Here is a 22,293-nt window from a genome sequence, read left to right as displayed (position 1 = left end):
TATTTTCTAGCTGTGTAAACTCCTGCCATTAATCTACTAGCTGTGTGTGGGTCTGGGTGTCTTCTGATAACGAAGCAAGAAAGCAAGAAGAGTTATTTAAAATCATTCTCCATTAGCTTTTCATTTCTTTATTCTTTTTTTTTTTTTTAATCTTTATTCATTGAGAGACACAGAGGCAGAGACATAGAGAGAGAAGCCGGCTCCCTGCAAGGAGTCCAATGTGGGACTTGATCCCAGGACCCCAGGATCACACCCTGAATCAAAGGCAGACACTCAACTGCTGAGCCTCCCAGGTGCCCCTCATTTCTTTATTCTTTTTTTTTTTAAGATTATTTATTTATTCATGAGAGACAGGCAGAGACACAGGAAGAGGGAGAATCAGGCTCCATGCAAGGAGCCTGACATGGGACTCAATCCTGGGTCTCCAGGATTGCGCCCTAGGCTGAAAGTGGCTCTAAACCGCTGAGCCACCAGGGCTGCCCCCATATCTTTATTCTTAAAGGAACAAGCAAAGCTATTGCCTGGCACATTTTATCAAGTAACTTGGTAGAAATGGCACGGCAGAAAAGACCATGAACAGTGAAGCCACAGTGTCTAATTTCAAATTTTGTCTGTGCTGCTCACTAGCTTGTGATCTTGTGGAGCTTGATATATCTCTGGGTCTCTGTTTCCTCCCCTGTAAAATATGCAAGATAATGGTAGCTCGCTCATAGGTTTGCCATTTTTATATTAAATGAGTTCATATTTGCAAAGCACTTAAAGTAGTTCTTGGTACATAGTAAGTACTACATATGGGATTACTAAATAAATGGTAAATGGGACACATGGTCCCTTGCCTCCCACCTGATAATGCCAGCACCACCTTCTCAAATCCTAACTGGAAGCTAAGTTCCAAATGTATGGCTTTTATCTACATGGCAGTTTTATTTTTTATTTATTTATTTATTTATTTATTTATTTATTTATTTATATTTATTTATTTATTTTTTATTTATGATAGTCACAGAGAGAGAGAGGCAGAGACACAGGTAGAGGGAGAAGCAGGCTCCATGCACCGGGAGCCCGACGTGGGACTCAATCCCGGGTCTCCAGGATCGCGCCCTGGGCCAAAGGCAGGCGCCAAACCGCTGTGCCACCCAGGGATCCCATACACGGCAGTTTTAATAGGAATATGCAGAGCACACTTTTTTCTTTTTGGCACTGAGATGACTTGCTTTCTGATTTTGTTGTTGTTGTTTGGCTTTCTAAGAATTTTACAGGTAAAATAATTTCCTTCTTAAATGATGCCTTTTCCCTTCTTTTTTTTTTCCCCATTATTTGTTCCTGATGCCATTGGGTCTGGGTGACTATTCTCCCCTACACTTTCACATTTTTCCCTGAGAGAAACAGTAAGCATTCTGACCCTTCCTGTGACTTCTGGGTATTCATAAGTAATCTTTGGTGCTGATGAGAGTGGTAGTTTGGAGAAAGCCCCTACATCTTTCAATCTAGGCTGCATGTTTGCCCTTTGTTTTCTTCCAAATTTGGGGAGGGCATCATGCATTACATAACAATTCCCCATCTTAGTATATAGCTCTGATTGGGGATTAGGGAAGCTGCTTGTCATTCTGTCAGTTTGATCCTAGGATAAAACTTGTGTAAATCACTTTTACCATAAATAATGTATAGGAGGTGCATGAATATATACACCCAAGCTGGTTAAAAGTAGTTAAAAGTGTGTAAAATATTTTTATATCCATTTCTCATTAAAAATGACTAAGTCTAATGATGTGTGCAGATGAAATTCTTACTTTATGTGGAAAGAGGATCTTTTTTTTTTTTGCCCTACCAACTTATTATCATGGTGAGATTAAATATGGATACATATGTTTGTTGTCAGTTGTGATAATGCTATTGTTATCTGATATCATGCCTCTTAATAGAGAAATGTCTCCATGATATGGAGTTTTGGCTCCCAGTATATGTCTCTGTAACTCACATTTTTATAAACTCATCCAAAGGCTCATCCTACATGTATCTCATCCTAGGAATAGAAATGTACTCATAAAAAATACCTTGCCTGCATTAGCCATTTTCAGAGTAAGGTATAATTATCTTTCATTGTCTCTTTTCTGAACTAAAAAGAGTTCCAGTTCTTCTGTAAGAACTCCAGAAATTTCAACTTAACGGTAAAGATCAGTGATACAACTGAGAGAGGAATACTTAGAATAAAAACAAAACAAAACATAAAAACCTTTCACATAAAAAAAATAAATTCCTTTGATATGACAATGTTGCAGAAAAAAATCTATTTTGAAAATGAAAAAAGTTTCATCATTTTTGTTCTTACGTGGTACATTATGTTATCAAGTCTTTTACAAAGTGTTTCACCAAGATTTATTTGAATCTATAGTCAAATTTCAGCATTATTTCCATAGTTCTTGAAAATTGGGACTCTGGATTCATTCTCAGTCTTAAAAGTAGAGTTGTGAGAACAGCAAGGAACATAGAATCTGACAAGAAAAGTATGAGCCAAAGTCCTTTCATTAGCCCAAAAAGCTTTTTAAATGATAAAATTATGCATTGGAATCCCCTTGAGTACAACTCTTTTCAGACTAGACAAGGAATGTGGTAGCTTTGGAGCTCCCCTTGGTCTTTAAGATACAGTTGATATTTAGATGTCCATTTGAATCAAATGATTTTTCTTTTTTTTTTTTAAGATTTATTTTATTTATTCAGAGACAGGGAAAGAGTGTGAGCAGAGGGAGGGACAGGGAGAATCTCAAGCAGACTCTGTGCTGAGTGTAGATCCCACAGCAGGGGCTCAACCCCACCACCTCAACATTGCAACCTGAGCCGAAGATCCCCATGCTTTACCGACTGAGCCACTCAGGTGCCAGAAAACATATAAGTGATTTTCTTTAAGACTCTCTCAAACTTTAAAAATCACTGGTACCTTTTTCAGTTCATGGGCTACATAATTTGTTCTCTTCCTAGATACACAAATAGCTTTTGTTTCCAGTGCTCCAAGGACTAGACATAATGACATTAATTGGGCACCTCCTAGCCTCTTAATTTTAGAAATCCGAAAGGCTCTTGATGAGCCTAAATAAAGGTTCAGCGCAGTCCTATAGTTTACCCCCTAGTCACACAGCTGCAGGTTCTTTCAATCAAGCTGATGTGGGAATGCACACCCCCAGGGCTGCTGGAAATACTGACAGGTGAGCAGCATTGATCTGGACTTCCAGAAAACTATGGGTATTCTTATTTCAAATCACCATACTTGAAGAAAGTTGTGTTGCTTGTTTGTTTGTTTTTTTACCACTATCTGAACCTTTTAGATTTTTGCTTAAAATTTACTAAGAGCTTCATGTAAGTGGGTCTTTATACCAAACCTAATGGTCACATTTTCCTTTAAATATCAGGGAGGGACTGTTGTTTTTGTTGTTGTTTTAGGCCATATTTCTTTATCTTTTTTTTTCTTTTTTTAGGCCGTATTTCTAATTAGGTAAATCTTGGCTTTTGCTAACTTCCTTTCTGTATCTCTTTGTTTTTCAGTGGGCTTTCTCTCCTGAAGGTCTTGCAGTTCTACCCCCCATGGCCTCCTGTACCCATCTGCCCCTCTCTTTTGCTCTTTACCCACAACCAAAATCTCCAGTGATCCACCAGCTGATTTCATTCGGTTTTAAAAATGAAGTCATGAGATTAAGACATCTTATTATGTGACTATCATTTAAAAGAGAATTATTAATCCAAAGAAGTTATAATTGGTAAACTTTGGGCTACACAGAGCTTCCTGATGCCCCTAAATCCTGCTGCTGGCAGCTGCCTTTGCTGAATGAGATGGTGCACCCATGAATAAAGGGAAGCCCTGCACTTCTATTTTATGAGGTACCCCTGGAAATGGAGTCCTTTTCTCCATCTCTCTGTATTGCTATTCATTTTTTCTCCCACTCTGATTCTTGATGCTTTAATTTTGGACTATGCCAGACAGGAGGAGCAGACTGTGGGTCTTTAAGAAACTTTAAGCTTTGCTGAAGGACCATGACTATGGATTGAGCTGGCAAGTTTGGTGGAAGAGCTGTCCTTCAATCCTACTATGATCCCAAAGGGGCACACCTGAATATATATCTGAAATACAAGACTCAAATGCTTTGTTTTTACATGGTCAGATTAGAACATATTCCAATCCTTTGAGGGGGGAAAAAAAACCCAAAATCTAAGGATGAATTGGAGATGATGAAATCAGCACAGACACTAACTTACTTCCTGATACTATAAGCTGAGGAAGAAGTGACCAAAAAGAAAAATCTTCACAAAATTCTAAAGTTAGAAATTCAGCCCAATAAAAAATTAATGCCCTGGGTGAACACGAAACTATTACATACTACCTTTCATTGGTTCTTTCTTTTGATTAAATCAGACTCAAATAAAATGTGTTCCTTCCACCAAATGTTCTGAAATGCATTTGTATCAGACCCTATGTGGTATTCTATTAAATCACAGTATTTCCAATAATAACAGTGCACCTAGACAAAAACTGATTAGTAGTGTCCTCTCCACTTTTTTTAATTGAGGTATAATTGACATGACATTTCCTGTGTACAGAATAATGATTTAATATTTGTATACGCTGGGGAATGATTACCACAGTAAACCTATTTAACATCTATCACCATACATAGTTACAAAAATATCTTTTTCTTGTGATAAGAACTTTTAACATCTGTTCTTCTAACAACTTTCAAATATACAATACAGCCTTAATAGCTGTAGTTTCCATGCTGCATATGACACTCCCATGACTTATTTTATACTTGAGAGTTTGTACCTCTTGACTTTTTTTTTTCTCTCTCCCCTTGCCTCTGATAACCACCAATCTGTTCTCTGTATCTATGAACTTGGCATTTTATTTTGTTTTTAGGCTCTATGCATAAATGAGGTTAAACCATATTTATCTTTTTCTGACTGACTGATTTCACTAAGCACACCCCCAAATCCATCCATGTTGTTGCAAATGGCAAGACTTCATTCTTCTTTTTGGCTAAGTGATATTCTACTGTGTATATATACCACATTTTCTTTATCCATTTATCCATTGATGGTCACTTAGTTATTGCCATTCCTTGGCTTTAGTAATGCTGCAATGAATATGGGAGTGTATACATCTTTTCAAATTTAGTGCTTTCATTTTCTTTGGATAAACCCAGAAATGGAATTGCTGGATCATATGGTAGTTAGTGCTACTTTTAAATTTTTAAGGAAGCTCCACACTGTTTTTCATAGTGTCTGTACCAATTTACATTCCCTTCAACAGTGTACAAGAGTTTCCTTTTCTCCATATCTTTGCCAATACTTATTTCTTGTCTTTGTGATGATAGCCATTCTAACTAGTGTGAGTTATCTCATTGTGGTTTTGATTTGTTTGCCTGATAATTAATGATGTTGAGCATCTTTTCACACACCTGTTGGGCATCTGTAGATCTTTGGGAAAATGTCTGTTTGGGTCCTCTGCCCATTTTTTAATCATACTATTCTATTTTGTTTTTGTTATTGAGTTGTAGGAGTCCTTTATGTATTTGGATATTAGCCCCTCATTAGATAAATGACTTAGATATTTTCATTTTGTTGCCTTTTAATTTTATTTTAGTTTCCTTTGCTGTGCAGAAGGCTTTAAGGTTCTACCTAAAGTTCCACTTGCTTATTTTTGTTGCCTTCCCATTTGGTGTCAAATTTAAAAAGTCATCCCCAAGACCAATGTCAAGATGCTTACCACCCACCTATATTTTCTTCTGGAAATTTTATGATTTCAGGTCTTACATTCAAGCCCTTAATCCGTTTTGAGTTATTTTTTTGTGTGTGGTATAAAAAAGCAGTTTCATTCCCAGTTTCATTCTTTTTTATATGGCTATTCAGTTTTTCCCAGAACCATTTATTGAAGGGGTTTTCCTTTCTCCATAGTATGCTTTTGGCTCATTTGTCGTAAATTAATTGACCATATGTGTGTGGGTTTATTTCTGGGCTATTCTGTTCCATAGATTGGTGTGTCTGTTTTTATGACAACTGTTTTGATTATGATAGCTTTGTATACTTTTTTAAAAATGTAAATAAAACTGAATAAAATCTTACATCTTCAAGAAAATAGTTTAATAGAAATTCTGAAATAGGAAAAAAAACTGACCTTAAGCCTCAGATGGTCTCAAAATTTTTCTCTTATATATTGTCCATCATAAAAGAAAATGCACATAAACAACACTCTGAGAAAACAGAATCAAAAGGATCCAGAACAGTGGAATTTCCTCCTACCATATGATAACTAAACTACTTGTTCTCCTGGATGATAATAGACCTCAAAGTTTAAAATTTCAACAGAAATCTGGAAACCATTGAGATATTGAACAATGGCATGAAAACTAAAAGTATTACAATAAAAAATTGTGATGTTCATGATTAACAAATCAATAGATAAGTATAATGGCAAACATACATAGCTGATGAAATATCACTTTCAATCACTTTCTGAAAGGGCTAAAATGAAAAAAAATTATAACATCAAATTTGGTAAGAATCTGCAGCAACTGCAGCTGCCACACATTACCAGAGGAAGTACAAAATGGTCCAATCATTTGTAAAAATAACTTTTCAGTATTTGAGAAAATTTAAAATATACCTACCTTATGACCAGTGAGGAAAGGGGGGAAGGAAAAACCAACTTCTTAGAGTAGAATTCAACTACTATAGATGGAAGGATGGAATAAATGATAAATAGAATAAATGATTAAAAAGTAAAATATTGATGAGAAACAGCATACTTATATAGGCTCAAATATCTTCCCAGATACTAGTTTTTCATTAAAATTTTAAAATGATAAGAAGAAAGAAAACTGGTAGGCAGCCCCCTAACAAATGATAAAAACCTATCTTCACCAATACTGGGACAAATTGCCATCATGTAACTCTAGATATTATGCATTAAGAAGGATACACTATAATTTCAGGTGAATTTCTGTAAAAAATACAGAATCCTGATTTAAATTTTGGGACACTTTGTACATAACTCTCCTGTAATCTGAAAAAAAAATCAACAAGCACACAAAATTACTTAGGAAGTGTTCCACAGTGAAAGAAAACTATAGAGACATATCAACTAAATGCAATTTTGGATGTGAGTTAGATCCTCAGACTGGGAGGAAAAAAAAGAACTGTGGTCATAGCTGACCAGAAGAACATTCTCTGCCATGACCACAATGCAGTTATCAATTTCAGGAAACGTTAACACTGATACAATGATTATGTAATCCATGTTCCATATTTAAATTCTGTCAACTGTTCCAATGTTATCCTTCATTGTCACTTTTTAGTTATTTTGAATTCAGTCTATATATAAATGAATAAAGAGGCATGATGCCTCCAATTTATTCATTTGATATCAAGACACATTTAGTATTATGTTTATTTCTGTATATTTACAGTGTATATGTATATATTAGAGAGATTGAACATGTGTATGAGAGAATGAACAAAATAGAAACCATTGATAACATCTGTTAATTTAGGAATAGTAATAGTAAAAGAAACCATCATATATGTAAGTAACCTGTAAGTTTGAAATGAGAGCAAGATAATAATTATCATTTAAAAAATTTTAACTTGTAAAAAGAATAATCATAACAAGTGGAGTTTTCTTCCCACATAGACAAGGTTAGATTATCATTTTAATGGTAATTAAATCAATACCATTCTAATGGTAATTAAGGAGAAAAACATAAAAACATTAATATACATAGAGAGGCATTTGATTAAATCCAATGGTCATTCCTTTTTTTTAAGATTTTTATTTATTTATTCATGAGACAGACAGACACACACACACACACACACACACACACACAGAGAGAGAGAGAGAGAGAGAGAGAGAGAGAGAGACAGAGACAGAGAGAGAGAGAAAGAGACAGAGAGGCAAAGACACAGGCAGAGGGAGAAGCAGGCTCCAGGCAGGGAGCCTATGTGGGACTCAATCCCAGGACTCCAGGATCATGCCCTGGGCCGAAGGCGCTAAACCGCTGAGCCACCCAGGGATCCCCCAATGGACATTCCTAACAGAGCAAACTAGAGCAAATTAGGATTAGAATGTAACTTCCTAAAGGATATCTACAAGTCTTTAGCAAATCTATTTCCCATAAAATGGGAGGAAGAGCCAATCAACCACCAAAAGATCCTAGAAAGTCTTGGGAGTGGGGGGCATTTGTGTGTGTTTGTGACAAAGAGGCACTGCAGGGCAGTGGTGAAAACATAGTCTTCTCCATACATCGTGCTGTTATAGTTGCTTATTTTTCTGGGGAAAAAACATCAAACTTTATTTCCTACCATACACATGGTTAAATTCCAATTGAATTGTGGACCTAAATTTGAATAAGAAATGCTGAATCTCTTAAAAGATAATATGAGAAAATACTTTCAGGTTCTTTAGATTATGAAAGTAATTCTTAAAAGAACAAAAGAGCACTAATCATAACAAAAAAGGTGATGAATTTTATGATACCCAAATTAAAACCTTCCTTATGAAAAATCACCACTAACAGAGGCAAAAATCAAGCTATAGAGTGGGAGAAAATGTGCGCAATTGGTAATATAATTAAAAAATCTACATATCAATAAAAAAGTAATATGGGACATTAGAAAAATAGGCAGAAACCTCAATTACATTTCAAAAAATAATGAAATGCCCAATAAATATATAAAATATATAAGAATGTGGTCAACTCTGTTAGCAAACCAGGAAAAAAAATAAACCATAATGAGGGGCAACTGGTTAGCTCAGCCAGTTAAGCTTTGGACTCTTGATTTCAGCTAGGTCACCATCTCAGGGTTGTGGCATTGAGCCCCATGTTCAGCGGGCAATCCACTCCCACTCCCTCTGCCCACTCCCACACCCCCACCATCCTGCTTGTGCATGCATGCATGCGTGCTTTCTCTCAAGTAAATCTTTAAAAACACAGACATAATGAAAGAGCCCCACAAACCCAGAATGCCTAATGTTAAAGTGATTGCTAGACTTTGAGCAGATGCAGAGTCACAGGGACTCCTAATTCATGATGAGAAAACTATTTGACCTTATTTACTAGTGTTAAATATCCATACTACTGGCCCTACCATTTCCTTCCTTCATGTATAAACAACAGAAACTTGGACATATATGTACCAAGGGACCTGCACAAGAACTCTCCTAGCACAATTATTTCCAGAAGCCCCAAACAGAGCAAATCAAATGGGATCAACCATAGAATACATAAATAGTGATATAGTCATATACTGGGATGCTATATAGCAAAATAAATAAAAGAATTACAGCCACATGCCACCCTGGATAAATCTCACAGAAATATTGAGCAGAAGAAATACTCAGAGGAATATATACAGTTTCATTCATGTTTATATAAAGTTCAAAGCAGACAAAAATGAATGGTTGGGGATGCATACTTATGTGATGAAAATATAAGAAAAAGCAAAACAGCAATTTATATAAAGGTTAGGAGAGTGATTGTAATTTAGAGGTTGTATTCTGTGGGGACAGGCTGCAATCCAGGATGAGAGTTGTATCTACTTCTTGACTCGGGTCCTGTGATAATGGTGTTCTCTATGTATTAATTTGTTAAATTGCACACTTTCATTTGTTTTCCTCTGCTTATGGTATCTGCCTAATTAAAATTTTAATAGTAATGAAAGATTACCTTCGTGGAAAAATTCTAATAAATGGAGAAGCAAAAGATGAATTTTTGATAAAAATCTTAAGTATTTATTGATTTTTTAAAAAGCCAAGCTCATAAATACCGAGAACAGATTTGGTAGCTGCAAGAGAAAAGGGTGAAATTGGTGAACTGCTTTTGTTTTGTTTTTTAGCTTAAATTGAATAAAAATAATAATAATTCAAAAATACCCCAGCCAGCCTCCAGGGCCCATCTTAGCAAAGCAGTCCTGCAAACTTGAGCTCTGTAGTCAGTATCAATAGGGGAATTATTGCCCTTTGGATAGGTTAGTGCTTGTGAGTTGGCATATGCCTTGTACCCCACACCCAAAAAATTAAATAGAAAATAACACAGCAATACTGAAATAAAATTTCCAGTTATATTTAATTCTAAAGAACAGGAAAAGTAATCTAATGCTTTTCTTTCTCTAGTTCTGGTTGACCCTTACAATAAATTTGAAACGTCAGAATTATAGATAAGGAATTGATAGCAAACAGAATCATTATTGTTAAATCTCAATTCTACGTGTATTTATGAGACTCATGTGCCCAGGCTGGAATTATAGGCAACAGTAGAAATGATTTTTATGAGATAAGCATCTCACTATAGTTTAAACCCAAAGTTAAAATAAACAAGCTTAAATTTAGACAAACCTTGATCAATATTTATAAAAGCTTGTTGATTTAATGTCATGTTGCTAGGAGCTAAACTGGAATTTGTCAAACTTTTTTATATTGGCCTTCAATTTTATTCATAACTATAACCTTTTTTTTTTTTAAGATTTTATCTTTTTCATAACATCCACAGAGAGAGAAGCAGAGGGAGAAGCAGGTTCCCTACAGGGAGCCTGATGGGGGACTCAATCCCAGGACCCCGGGATATGCCCTGAGCAGAAGGCAGACACTAAACCAACTGAGCCACACAGGCACCCCCACAACTATAACTTTTAACAGAATATCAGAGATCATGTGATTGATTAATAAAGAACACTGTAGCCAGCATTTCTAGATATATACATATTTTATACCTGGAATTTAGAGTGGAAGTTTTTGATTTATCTGAATTAATTCTTTGGATTAATGTTAATATTACAAATGTTATGATGAAATATTACTGATAGCAAAATAGCACATTTTAAAAGGAAAATGTAACATCAATAATTTGTGACAATTTAGACAGCAAATATTTTAAAAGTTAATGATTACCTAACGTTTAGGTTTGAAGAATAGGACACATTTTCCTTGGCTGACTCTCATTCATGTAATTGCTCTGGGATTGAAAGCCATAATTAGCCCCTGTAGGACTTGTAAAAGACAGTGAGGTAAAATACAGGGTTTACTCCTCAGCATTTTGTATTTGTTGCTCCAGGCTGTATATTTCACTTGGTATTCATTTAGGTGGGGTCTTAGTGAATTAAAGACTTTGAATTCAAAATATTAATTCATTTTAAAAGTATCTACTTATGTCATTGGGTCTGGACATTAGCACAAGTAAATTGTGAGATAATACAGTTCTGTTGTTCTAAGCATTTAAGTTTTGGTACTTTGACTTTTCCCTTCATCTGTATCATATGAAACTGACCTAGAGGGATGCTCAGCAGTTGACTGCCTTCAGCTCAGGGCATGATCCCAGATCCAGGGATCTAGTCTCACATCAGGCTTCTTGTGAGGAGCCTACTTCTCCCTCTGTGTCTCTGTCTCTCCCCGTGTCTCTCATGAATAAATAAAATCAAAAGAAAGAAAGAAAGGAAAGAAAGAAACTGACCTAGAACTGGCACAGCAGCCCCAAGAAACTAGGACAACATGCATGAGAAGCTTGAGTGGAAAAGCTTCAATAGGATAGTAGTGGGTGTATCCTGTCCCTTTAGTGTCTTGACTGGACAATAATTATGCATAAGAAATCATCCTTGCTCTTTCAGCCCCAGCTTGAGTTCTTATGATGATTCTGAGTTCACCACAGTTGGAGCAACGCTATGAGAACGTCTTGTATTAAATAGATTTTCTGGTATTTGCACTGATTTGTTTTCATTCTGAGTTTTGGAACTACAGAATATGACTTTAGTACACACTAACATTATGACTCTTAACATATTGGAAGGAGCACGTTCTCTAGGTCTTAAATCTCCTCTTTTTCTCAGAATGCTTAGAATGCAAAGGAGTGAAACGTTCATAGTTATGTATTAAGGGATATAACCTCCTTGATCATTATTGCATGTGGTGCACACACACACAAAAAACACACACATCCCATCTACCTGCTTTGCAGAGGAGATTTCAGAAGAAACCCATTCAGTCTCAACAAGCGATAGGATAAAAACTGAAAGGACAGCATAAAGAGGCTTAAGTCATAAAATAAATTCTTAAAAGATGTTTCCAGAAGCATCAGTTACAAGAAGCTGCTGCTAGACTGGGAACAAGGTGGAGTCGAGATTAAGACAAGCCTTTAAATAGCTCTTGGTGGGTGTAATGGCTTAAAATAAGCAAGTCGTCTATAGAGACTAGTTCAAACTGATCTATACTTTGGGTCCTAGTAAGGGGAAAAATGCAAAGTAGTACTTACTCTTACTTTTGCATGATTATTTATTAGATTCTATAATGAATAAAAAATCATTGCACTCCTCCTAAGCATGGGTATAGAAGTGCTATCAGAGCAAATCAAAGCCACACTAGTCTGCATTGTCCTTGGTACAAGCAGCTGGTTCTCCGCTGCGTGGCATGTCCAGATGCAGAGACATAAAGTGTGAATGTGCATCTCTATTAACTGCCAGATGGTGTTCCTTCACATTTTTTTTCATTTTTCTGTTTGAGATTCATGATATGTTTTCTTACTACATTAATCTCTTATAAAAGTTCTTCAAATTAAAAAAGAAAGGCAAACTGTATTGGTGTGTGGGTGTGGATGGATGGATGTGTCTGTGTTTATGTAATAAATAGTCAGATAGTCTTTGTTGCAAGCATTTCCCCGTAGGCTTGTTTTAGGACTGTCTGACTTGCGATCCACCCCCAGCATGAATGTGTAGTTTAATGTCACTTACTCTGATAGTCTGTCCTGCCTTGCCTTCTTACTTTCTTATGGTCTTCTACCTCGTTCTGACTCTGGGCATTCTGACACTCTATGTGGTGTTAAAAGCCTTCGTGGCACTCACAACAGAACAGTCTGTCATTTTGGTAGCTGGAAGTTCTGAATCTGTGTCTTCCCTTCTTCAACCATTTGGATATTTGTTCCCCATTCTCAATAATGATAGTAAGGTATCAATAGCAGTGAGTTAGAATAGATCATTATTCTTCTCACACATCCCATATTTCACAGTGGTAAACACCACTTACCAACCTACTTGGGAATTTGTGAGGAAGCATAAAATCCACATGCCTTAAAGAAGGCAATCAACTAAGCTTACACATTTAAAATTCTCCTTTATAGCCATGGCATAATGGAAATTATTCATAAGTGCCAGGTATTTACTTCTCAAAACGTTTGTTTCAAAATTCATCTTTACTTCTGAGTTGGGATTATCCAGATCTTAGTTTAGATAGTTGATGCATATAAATGGTAAGCTCAAGTCTTTGTGGTTATTTTATTTTATCAAAATATATGGAATGCCTAATGTTCAGAATATTCACAATATCTTAATTCTTTGTTTATTTTTCAGTCTTTAAACATACTAATCAGCTATTCAATTTCATAATTTGCAGCTTGGGGTTTTTAATAACACAATAGAGGATTTATTTTTCCTCATTTCCCCTTTTCCCCTGACTTGACTATCCCATCAGGCCATTGTTACAATATTTTTCCAAAACTTTGTTAGGATTTTAAAAACTAAATTGCTTATAAAAATGTTGCATGTGCCTTATTTTCCATTTAAAAATGTTTTAAAATTGATGAAGATATCCTTATTCAAATTTAGATAAATAAAATCAGACTTTATCTTATGAATTTTGTACTTTAGCCACTTATAAAATGTGGTTTGAGTTTTCTCAGATTTTAGATATTTCATTATATGCATATATATATAAAATATAAAATCAAGAATCAAATGTATGTTTCAAAAGTTAGTTTTTTTTATTTTTACTCTATTTAGTTGCAATGTTTTTTCTGATGTAACTTTAAGAATGCAGATGGCATAAGAACAGTAATCTCAAACAGTACCACTCACTGTTAACCTCTTCATGTTTTAGAATAGTGTTTATTTTCATTGTAAGCACAGTTTGTGTATCTCTGTCTATATATAAATCAGGACTCTTCTGATTGCTTTAAAAACAAACTGCAGAAGTTAGTCAACAAGACTAGAAATTTTGGGCACATCAACCATCAATTAATTATGTGTCTTTAGAGGTCATTTATTTTGTTTCATTCCTTGAAATATTCATTTTGATTTTTAAAAATTAATTTTTGAGTTCAAGATTTTTAATGGTTGGATTTTTAATGGTTGGATTACATACACATACATACGTACTCATACACACAATGATGATCATTTTCCTATTTGAAATTTATATGTTCATTCTTATTACATTAATCTCTCTCTCTCTTTAAAAGATTTTATTTATTTATTCATGAGAGACAGAGAGGCAGAGACATAGGCAGAGGGAGAAGCAGGCTTCCTGTGGGAAGCCCGATGTGGAACTCGATCCTAGAACCCCAGGATCACACACACCCTGAGCCAAAGGCAGAGGCTTAACCACTGAGCCACCCAGGTGTCCCTCTACATTAATCTCTTAAAATTAATTTGCTAGTGTTTATTTAATGGTTAATTTGATGGAAGACTGGCATCTCTATAGTCACGGAAATCACACCTGTTATGAAGCTGAAGCAAGTACTAGAGCCTTGCTTCCAAAACATTAATTGAGCACCTGAATCATCTGGTGATTTTTGTTAATGTATCAATTTTGTTTCAGTAGGTCCAGGGTGGGAGAGCAGGTCTAATGAGCTCCCAAGTGCTACTGATACTGCTGATTTGAGGACCACATTTTTTTTCAAGTTTTAAATTACAGTTAGTTAACATACGGTGTGATGTTAGTTTCAGATGTGGAATTTAGTGATCCATCATTTCTATGTAACACTGAGTGCTCATCACAAGTGCCCTCCTTAGTACTCATCATCCATTTAACTCATCACCCTGCCCACCTACCCTCCAGCAACCCTCAGTTTGTTCTCTATACTTGAGTCTGTTTTCTGGTTTGCCACATTTTTTTTTCCTCTATGTTCATCTTTCTTGTTTCTGAAATTCCACACATGAGGGAAATCATGTGGTATTTGTCTTTCTCTGACTTATTTTGCCTAGCATTATGTCCTCTACCTCCATACCTGTCATTGTAAATGGCAAGATTTCATTTTCGATGGCTGAGTAATAGTCCACTGTGTGTGTATATGTGTGTATGTATGTGTGTGTGTGTGTGTGTGTGTGTATATATATATATATATATGTATATAGTTTTGATTATTTCCTGAATTATTTGTTTTTGGATATTGAGTCGGGTAAGATCTTGATAGATTTTGGATGATAAAGGGTTACCTTTATTAGATATGTCATTTGTAAATGTCTTCCCTCATTCATTAGGTTACCTTTTAGTTTTGTTGATTGTTTCTTTCAAAGTACAGAAGATTTTCATCTTGATGAAGTCCCAGTAGTCTATTTTTGTTTTTGTTTCCCTGCCTCCAGAGATATATCTAGTGAGAGGTTGCTATGACTAATGTCAAAGAGGTTACTGCCTGTGTTCTCATTTGGGACTTTGAATGTTTTCTGTTTAATATTTAGGTCTTTCATCTATTTGGAATCTATTTTTGTGGATGTTTTAAGAAAGTGGTCCAATTTCATTCTTTTGCATGTTGCTGTAGTTTTCCCAACACCACTTGCTGAGGAGACTATCTTTTTTTCCATTGGATATTCTTCCTGTTTTGTTGAAGATTGGTTGACCACAGAGTTATGGGTCCATCTCTGGGTTTCCTATTCTGTTCCATTGATCTATATGTCTGTTTTTGTGCCAGTATTGTTACCATCTTGATCACTACAACTTTGTAATAAAACTTGAAGTCTGGAATTGTGATGCCTCTAGGTTTTCTTTCTTTTCAAGATGGCTTTGACTATTTGGGGGGCTTTTGTGGTTCCATACAAATTTTAGTACTTTTTGTTCTAACTCTGTGAAAAATGATGATGGTATTTTGATAGGGATTACATTAAATGGGTAGATTGCTCTGGATGGTATGGACATTTGAATAATGTTTGCTCTTCCAATCCATGAAAGAATGGAATGTTTTTCCATTTCTTTGTGTCATTTTCAATTCTTTATTCAGTGTTTTATACTTTTCAGAGTAGAGATTTTGTACGTCTTTGGTTAAGTTTATTCCTAGGTATCTTACTGTTTTTGGTGCATTTGTAAATGCGATTGATTCCTTGATTTCTCTTTCTTCTGTTTCATTATTGGTGAATAGAAATGCACCCAGTTTTCTGTACATTAATTTTTGCATCCTGTGACTTTACTGAATTTGTGTATCAGTTTCAGCAAATTTTGGATAGAGACTACTGGGTTTTCTATACAGAGTATTAACTCATCTGCAAATAGTGAAAGTGACTACTTCCTTGCAGATTTGGGTGCCTTTTATTTCTCTTTGTTGTCTGACTCCTGAGGCTAGGACTGCCAGTACCATGTTGAACATCAGTGGTGAGAGTGGACATCCCTGTCTCATTTCTGATGGTAGAGGAAAAGCTTCAGCTTTTGCCCATTGAGGATGATATTAGTTGTGGGGTTTTCTTTGTATATGGCATTTATTACATTGAGGTATGTTTCCTCTATCCCTTTATCATGAATGGATGTATACTTTGTCAAATACTTTTTCTGCATCTATTGACAGTATAATATGGTTCTTACCCTTTTTTATTAATGTGGTGTACACATTGATTGATTTGCAAATAATGAACTACCTTGCAACCCAGGAATAAATCCCCCTTGATTGTGGTGAATGAGTCTTTCAATGTACAGTTAGACTTGATTTGCTAGTATTTTGTTGGGAATTTTTGTATTCATGTTCATCAGGTATATCGACCTATATATAGTTCTCTTTTTTTAGTGGGATCTTTGTCTGGTTTTGAAATCAGAATGTTGGCCCCATAGAATGAATTTGGAAGGGGTGCCTGGGTGGCTCAGTAGGTTAAGTGTTGCCTTTGGCTAAGGTCATGGTCCCAGGTCCTGGGACTGTAGTTCCGCCTCTGGCTTCCTGCTCAGTGGGGAACGTGCTTCTCCATTAGCCTCTGCCCCTCCCCTCTGTTCATTCTCTCTCAAATAAATAAATAAATAAATAAAATATTTGAAATGATTTTATAAGTTGTCTTTCCATTTCTGTTTTTTTTTGGAATAGTTTGAGATGGATAGGTATTAGCTCTTCTTTAATAGTTGGTGGAATTCCCCTGGGAAATCATCTGGCCCTGGACTTATGTTTGTTGGGAGATTTTTTTTAAGGTTTTTTTTTTTTTATTTGAAAGAGTGGGAGGGAGCTTCTGAGAGCAGGAGGAGGGACAGAAGGAGAGCATCTTCAAGCAGGCTCCATGCTGAGTGGGGAGCCAGACATGGAACTCGATCCTACGGCCCATGAGATCATGACCTGAGCCAAAATCAAGAGTCAGATACTTAACTGACTGAGCCACCCAGGTGCCCCTGTTGGGTATTTTTGATTATTGCTTCAATTTCTTTGCTGGTTATCAGTCTTCTGATATTTTTTTTTCTATTTTTTTTTCTCCTTCAGTTTTGGTAGTGCATAGGTTTCTAGGGAATTATCCATTCCTTCCAGATTGTCTAATTTGTTGGCATATAACTTTTAATAATATTCTCTTATAATTGTTTGTATTTTTGTGGTGTTATTTCTCCTTTCTCATTTGTGATTTTATTTATTTGGGTCTTTTCTGTTTTTCATATATATATATATAGATATATAGATATATATCTATATATATATATAAATAATCTGGCTAAGGGTATATCAATTTTATTCTTTCAAAGAACTGGCTCCTGGTTTCATTGATTTGTTCTGGTATTTTGTTTGTTTCTATATCATTTGTTTCTTCTCTAAATATTTTTTTCCCTTCATCTTCTGACTTTAGGCTTCAATTTGTTGTTCTTTTTCTAGCTCCTTTTGGTGTAATGTTGGGTTGTGTATTTCAGATTTTTCTTGATTCTTGATGTAGACCTGAAATACTATATATTTCCCTCTTAGAAGGAGGAAATTCTTTGTTACATCCCAAAGGTTATGGACTGTTGTGTTTTCATTTTCATTTGTTTCCATGTATTTGTGTGTGTGTGTGTTTAATTTTCTCTTTAACCCTTTCATTCATTAGTAGGATGTTCTTTAGTCTTTATGTATTTGTGGTATTTCCAATTTTTTTCTTGTGGTTGACTTCAAGTTTCATAGCATTGTGATCAGAAAATATATATGGTATTATTTCAGTCTTTTTGTACTTATTGAGGTCTGATTTGTGACCCAGTATGTGATCTATTCTGGAGAATGTCTCAAGTATCCTTTGATAGGAATGTGTATTCTTCTGCATTAGAATGAAATGTTCTGAATATATCTGTTATGTCCATTTAGTCCAGTGTGTCATTCAAAGCCATTGTTTCCTGTTGATTTTCTAATGAAAATCAACTTATATCAATGATCTGTCCATTGATATAAGTGGGGAGGTAAGTTCCTCTACTATTTCCTTATATTTGTTGTGGCAAGTTCTTTGTTTGCTATGAATTTTTTTTATATATTTGAATGCTCCTAAGTTGGCGGCATAAATATTTACAATGTTAGATCTTCTCATTGGATTGTCCCTTTAATTATGGCAGAGCACCCTTTTTCTTTTCTTGTTATCATTTGGTATAAAATGTAGTTTGTCTAAGTATTGCTAGCCCAGCTTTCCTTTGATGTCCACTTGGAGTTTTTTTTTCCAACACCTCACTTTTTTTTTCCTCACTTTTTTTTTAAAGATTTTATTTATTCATTCATGAGAGACACAGAGAGGCAGAGACATAGGCAGCAGGAGCCTGATGTGGGACTCAATCCCAGGACCCCAGGATCACACCCTGAGCCAGAGGCAGATGCTCAACCACTGAGACACCCAGGCATCCCCACATCTCCTCACTTTCTAACTGCAGGTGTCTTTGGGTCTAAAATGAGTCTCTTATGGGCAGCGTATAGATGGGTATATATTTTTTATTCTGACACTCTGTCTTTTGTTTGGAGTGTTTAATCAATTTACATTCAGAGTGATAATTATTTTTAAAAATTTTTTATGATTATAGATAATTATGTATTTAGTGCCACTTTATTACATATTTCATCATTATTTCAGGAGATTTTCTGTTCCTTTCTGGTTTTGTTGTTTTGGTCTTTCTTTCCCACTTAAAGAGTCCATTTTACTATGTCTTGTAGGGCTGGTTTAGTAGTCATGAACCCCTCTGGTATTTGTTTGGGTAACTTTTGATCTCTCCTTCTATTGTGAATGATAGCCTTGCTGGATAGAATATGCTTAACTACAGTTTTTTTTTTTTTTTTCCCCATTCAGCACATTGAATATGTCATGCCACTATCTTCTGGTTGCTAAGTTTCTGTGGATAGGTTTGCTGCTAACTTTATTGGGCTTATCTTTTAAGTTAGGGACTACTTTTGTCTGGTACTTTAGGAATTTTTTCTTTACATTTTGCAAATTTAACTATGATATATCTTGGTGTTGGCCTGCTTTTGTTGATTTTGATGGAGGTTCTCTGTGCCTCCTGGATTTGGATGTTTGTTCACTTCCCCACTTAAGGAACTTTTCAGTTATAATTTTCTCAAATTAACCTTCTGCCCCTTTTTTTCTCTTTTCTTCTAAGATTCCTATGCAATGAATGTTATTACACTTGATAGAGTCACCAAGTTCCCTAAGTCTACTTTTGTGATCCAAGATTTTTCTTTCTCTCTTTTGTTTAGCTTCATTATTTTCCATAATTCTATCTTCTAGATCACTTATTTTACCTCTGCTTCTTCTATCCTTGTGGTCATTACATCCAGTCAGTTTCATATCTCAGTTTTTAATTTTTCATTTCAGGCTGATTTGTTTTTAGCTCTTTTATCTTTGTGGTTGGGGTCTCCCTGGTGTCTTCTATGCTTTTCTCAAACCCAGCTTGTGTCCTTATGATTGTTGCTTTAATTCTGGTTCAAGCATATTACTTCTATCTGTTTTGTAGTTGTCTAAGTATTGCTAGCCCAGCTTTCCTTTGATGTCCACTTGGAGTTTTTTGTGGCTGTGACTGTGGCTGTGACTGGCTGTGACTTTTTGTTGTTGTTGTTGTTCTTTATTTTGGGATGAGTTCCTCCATCTTGGCATTTTGTCTGGGTCTCTGTCTTCTGTGTTAGGAAAGCCTGTTATGTTTTTTGCTCCTGAAAATAATGGCTCTATGAGGAAGAAATCATAAATTATCCAGGCTCTGGCACTTTAGGAAGTGTCTCTATTGTGTGCCGCATGCACTCTGCTGCTGTCTTATAGCTACTCTGTCCCAGAAGTCAGCCCTCTGCAGAGTTTCTTCTTGCTTGCAGTGGGGAGTATGTGGACGTTGGTCAGAATGTGACAAGTATTACCAGGTGTGTTCTGGTCTGCTTCTTAAGAGACCTGATGCTATTTCCATTAGAGCTGAAGCTTTGCCCTCTGCAGAGTTTCTTCTTGCTTGCAGTGGGGAGTATGTGGACGTTGGTCAGAATGTGACAAGTATTACCAGGTGTGTTCTGGTCTGCTTCTTAAGAGACCTGATGCTATTTCCATTAGAGCTGAAGCTTTGCAGAACTCTTTGGTCCATGCATGTGGTGTGTGTGTGTGTGTGTGTGTGTGTGTGTGTGTGTGTGTGTGCATGTTAGTCTTGTGGGTAAGAGTGCCCACTGCCCTGGTCATTAGGTATACTTGCTCAAGAAAAGCAGCACCAGCAGAGTGCAGGAGGGTGGGACGTTGTATAAGCAGGTTAGGAAGCCAATTGCTGTGCTCCTTACTGAAGTTAGATTATGCTGAGGGGCAGGGGAGGGAAATTTAACTCCTGGGTTCTTTTGGAAGACCACATTTTAAATAAGGTATAAGAGCAAAGAGAAGTCCTGTTGAGTGGACCCTGACTAGGCCTGCCATGCTCAGCAATTCTTAGGTTAATAGGTAATAATTTTTAAGAAGTATACAGTCAGTTTTATAGATGCAATATGAACACAAAAGGAAATGCCAAAGTATAATGATTTTCTCATTTTTATTATAAGCCATATACAATATAGTAAGTTGGTACAGATGGCATAGTATAAAACATACAAGTTATATCTAGATTTTATGGCTTACAAAGGGAAGATTGTGTACTCACAGAGCTAATTTTGCTGAATTTTCACAGTGACACAGTTGGGATTCTAGTAAGTCTAGCAAATGCCCCATTGTGGTTTTTGCTTATCTGGTAGGACTTTATGCTGCATAGATAGAACACCACCAGTGATATCAATACCAGCCTGTCTCTTGGGGAGAAGTAGGTAGGCCTGGGTCATCAGACTTTAGCAGCATTCTCCATCTTAATGGTGTTTGGAAGAATGCAGTCTTAGAGCATATCATAGTCAAGCATCCCTTTTTTAGATTTGTGTAGCAGATGCTCAGTTTGGGGAAGACTCAAGTCCAGTTATTCATGACACTTCTTTGTTAGAAAATCAAAAATAATGTCCCGGTCTAAGCATTAACAGGCTAAATATAAGGAGATGGCCTTCCAATTTTTGGAATGAACATCAGTCTGGGACCCCTGAGAGCTCAAGATCTTAGTGTTATTGGTATCATGTAGTGTGGAACAAAGTGTATATGGATTATTTTTGTTAGAGATCCAGTGTGGTACCTTTACCATGGATGTTCCCATGTGATACCCATAACAGACATATGGATGTGGTTCCTTTTTTTTCCTTATGAGGAGCCCATAAAAGTCAGTGAGATTAAGTTATTCATCCAAACAGGATCCTGGGAATTAAGAGAACTAGAACTTGATTCTCTATGTTTCACATTACACATTCTAGTGCTTCTATAAATGAATCATTCAGTCATTTGTTTACTTGGTCATTATACATTTGCTTACTTATTTATTGGTTTATATTAAGGTTTCCAAATATGACAACTGAATAATCTTTTTTTAAAGATTTTATTGATTTACTTATGAGAGAGAGACAGAGAGAGAGAGACAGAGAGAGAGAGGCAGAGACACAGGCAGAGGGAGAAGCAGGCTCCATTTAGGGAGCCGAACGTGGGACCTGATCCCGGGTCTCCAGGATCACACCCTGGGCTGAAGGCGGCACTAAACCATGAGCCACCTGGACTGCCCAGACAATTGAATAATCTTGATAAGAGTTTTTTTTATCAGGGTAATGGTATGGTGATTGGGTTCATTTAGAGGGAAGTCACAGTCTGCAATCCTAAAAGGATGTTCATCCCAAAATATACACATATTATAGATACATTTTCTCTAAATAGACTGTGTATGCTGTTTGGTTAAAGATTTTCAGATGAACCTGTTGAGAGATTCCATCCATGCCTATAATCTCTAGAATAGGTATTTAGGGA

This window comes from Vulpes vulpes, chromosome 5 (assembly GCF_048418805.1).
Source record: "Vulpes vulpes isolate BD-2025 chromosome 5, VulVul3, whole genome shotgun sequence".
Taxonomy (NCBI): domain Eukaryota; kingdom Metazoa; phylum Chordata; class Mammalia; order Carnivora; family Canidae; genus Vulpes; species Vulpes vulpes.
Note: the sequence above shows the minus strand (reverse complement) of the source record.